We start from the raw sequence: 3,374 nt of genomic DNA, 5'->3' as shown, positions 1-3,374 counted from the left end.
TGTCTTGCCAAGGCGTAGCCCAACATGCCATGCCACGGCCTCGGCCCGCATGCCTTGCCACGGCGTTGCCCAGCATGCCATGCCACCGCGTTGCCCGGCATGCCATGCCTTAGCCTTGGCCAGCATGGCATGCCACGGCCTCGGCCATCATGCCATGCCACGGCCTCGGCCCGCATGCCTTGCCACGGCGTTGCCCAACATGCCATGCCACGGCCTCGGCCCGCATGCCATGCCATGCCATGCCTTGGCCTTGGCCAGCATGACATGCCACGGCCTCGGCCCGCATGCCTTGCTACGGCGTCGCCCAACAAGCCATGCCACGGCCTCGGCCCGCATGACATGCCACGGCCTCGGACCGCATGCCTTGCTACGGCGTCGCCCCACATGCCATGCCACGGCCTCGGCCCGCATGACATGCCACGGCCTCGGCCATCATGCCATGCCACGGCCTCGGCCCGCATGCCTTGCCACGGCGTTGCCCAACATGCCATGCCACGGCCTCGGCCCGCATGCCATGCCATGCCACGGCCACGGCCCGCATGCCATGCCACGGCCACGGCCTCGGCCCGCATGCCTTGCTACGGCGTCGCCCAACATGCCATGCCACGGCCTCGGCCCGCATGCCGTGCCACGGCCTCGGCCCGCATGCCGTGCCACGGCCTCGGCCCGCATGCCTTGCCACGGCGTTGCCCAACATGCCATGCCACGGCCTCGGCCCGCATGCCATGCCATGCCACGGCCCGCATGTCTTGCCACGGCGTTGCCAAACATGCCATGCCACGGCCTCGGCCCGCATGCCTTGCGACGGCGTCGCCCAACATGCCATGCCACGGCCACGACCCGCATGCCATGCCACGGCCTCGGCCCGCATGCCATGCCACGGCCTCGGCCCGCATGCCTTGCTGCGGCGTTGCCCAACATGCCATGCCACGGCCTCGGCCCGCATGCCTTGCCACCGCGTTGCCCAGCATGCCATGCCACCGCGTTGCCCGGCGTGCCATGCCTTAGCCTTGGCCAACATGTCGAGCCACGGCCTCGGCCCGCATGCCATGCCATGCCACAGCCCGCATGTCTTGCAACGGCGTTGCCAAACATGCCATGCCACGGCCTCGGCCCGCATGACGTGCCACGGCCTCGGCCCGCATGACATGCCACGGCCTCGGCCCGCATGCCTTGCTACGGCGTCGCCCAACATGCCTTGCCACGGCCTCGGCCCGCATGCCATGCCACGGCCTCTGCCCGCATGACATGCCACGGCCTCGGCCCGCATGCCTTGCCACGACGCCGCCCAACTTGCCATGCCACGGCCTCGGCCCGCATGCCATGCCACGGCCTCGTCCCGCATGCCTTGCTACGGCGTCGCCCAACATGCCATGCCACGGCCTCGGCCCGCATGCCATGCCACGGCCTCGGCCCGCATGACATGCCACGGCCTCGGACCGCATGCCTTGCTACGGCGTCGCCCAACATGCCATGCCACGGCCTCGGCCCGCATGCCACGGCATGGCCTCGGCCCGCATGCCTTGCTACGGCGTCGCCCAACATGCCATGCCACGGCCTCGGCCCGCATGCCATGCCACGGCCTCGGCCCGCATGACATGCCACGGCCTCGGACCGCATGCCTTGCTACGGCGTCGCCCAACATGCCATGCCACGGCCTCGGCCCGCATGCCACGGCACGGCCTCGGCCCGCATGCCTTGCTACGGCGTCGCCCAACATGCCATGCCACGGCCTCGGCCCGCATGCCATGCCACGGCCTCGGCCCGCATGACATGCCACGGCCTCGGACCGCATGCCTTGCTACGGCGTCGCCCAACATGCCATGCCACGGCCTCGGCCCGCATGCCATGCCACGGCCTCGGCCCGCATGCCATGCCACGGCCTCGGCCCGCATGCCTTGCTGCGGCGTTGCCCAACATGCCATGCCACGGCCTCGGCCCGCATGCCTTGCCACCGCGTTGCCCAGCATGCCATGCCACCGCGTTGCCCGGCGTGCCATGCCTTAGCCTTGGCCAACATGTCGAGCCACGGCCTCGGCCCGCATGCCATGCCATGCCACGGCCCGCATGTCTTGCCACGGCGTGGCCAAACATACCATGCCACGGCCTCGGCCCGCATGACGTGCCACGGCCTCGGCCCGCATGACATGCCACGGCCTCGGCCCGCATGCCTTGCTACGGCGTCGCCCAACATGCCTTGCCACGGCCTCGGCCCGCATGCCATGCCACGGCCTCGGCCCGCATGACATGCCACGGCCTCGGCCAGCATGCCTTGCCACGACGCCGCCCAACTTGCCATGCCACGGCCTCGGCCCGCATGCCATGCCACGGCCTCGGCCCGCATGACATGCCACGGCCTCGGCCCGCATGCCTTGCTACGGCGTCGCCCAATATGCCATGCCACGGCCTCGGCCCGCATGCCATGCCACGGCCTCGGCCCGCATGACATGCCACGGCCTCGGACCGCATGCCTTGCTACGACGTCGCCCAACATGCCATGCCACGGCCTCGGCCCGCATGCCACGGCACGGCCTCGGCCCGCATGCCTTGATACGGCGTCGCCCAACATGCCATGCCACGGCCTCGGCCCGCATGCCATGCCACGGCCTCGGCCCGTATGACATGCCACGGCCTCGGACCGCATGCCTTGCTACGGGGTCGCCCAACATGCCATGCCACGGCCTCGGCCCGCACGCCACGGCACGGCCTCGGCCCGCATGCCTTGCTACGGCGTCGCCCAACATGCCATGCCACGGCCTCGGCCCGCATGCCATGCCACGGCCTCGGCCCGCATGACATGCCACGGCCTCGGACCGCATGCCTTGCTACGGCGTCGCCCAACATGCCATGCCACGGCCTCGGCCCGCATGCCATGCCACGGCCTCGGCCCGCATGACATGCCACGGCCTCGGCCCGCATGCCTTGCTACGGCGTCGCCCAACATGCCTTGCCACGGCCTCGGCCCGCATGCCATGCCACGGCCTCGGCCCGCATGCCTTGCCACGACGTCGCCCAACTTGCCATGCCACGGCCTCGGCCCGCATGCCATGCCACGGCCTCGGCGCGCATGACATGCCACGGCCTCGGCCCGCATGCCATGCTACGGCGTCGCCCAACATGCCATGCCACGGCCTCGGCCCGCATGCCATGCCACGGCCTCGGCCCGCATGCCATGCCACGGCCTCGGCCCGCATGACATGCCACGGCCTCGGACCGCATGCCTTGCTACGGCGTCGCCCAACATGCCATGCCACGGCCTCGGCCCGCATGCCATGCCACGGCCTCGGCCCGCATGCCACGGCACGGCCTCGGCCCGCATGCCTTGCTACGGCGTCGCCCAACATGCCATGCCACGGCCTCGGCCCGCATGCCAT

Source organism: Camellia sinensis, chromosome 12, assembly GCF_055761805.1.
Source record: "Camellia sinensis isolate YWXY chromosome 12, ASM5576180v1, whole genome shotgun sequence".
Classification (NCBI taxonomy): Eukaryota; Viridiplantae; Streptophyta; class Magnoliopsida; order Ericales; family Theaceae; genus Camellia; species Camellia sinensis.
Note: the sequence above shows the minus strand (reverse complement) of the source record.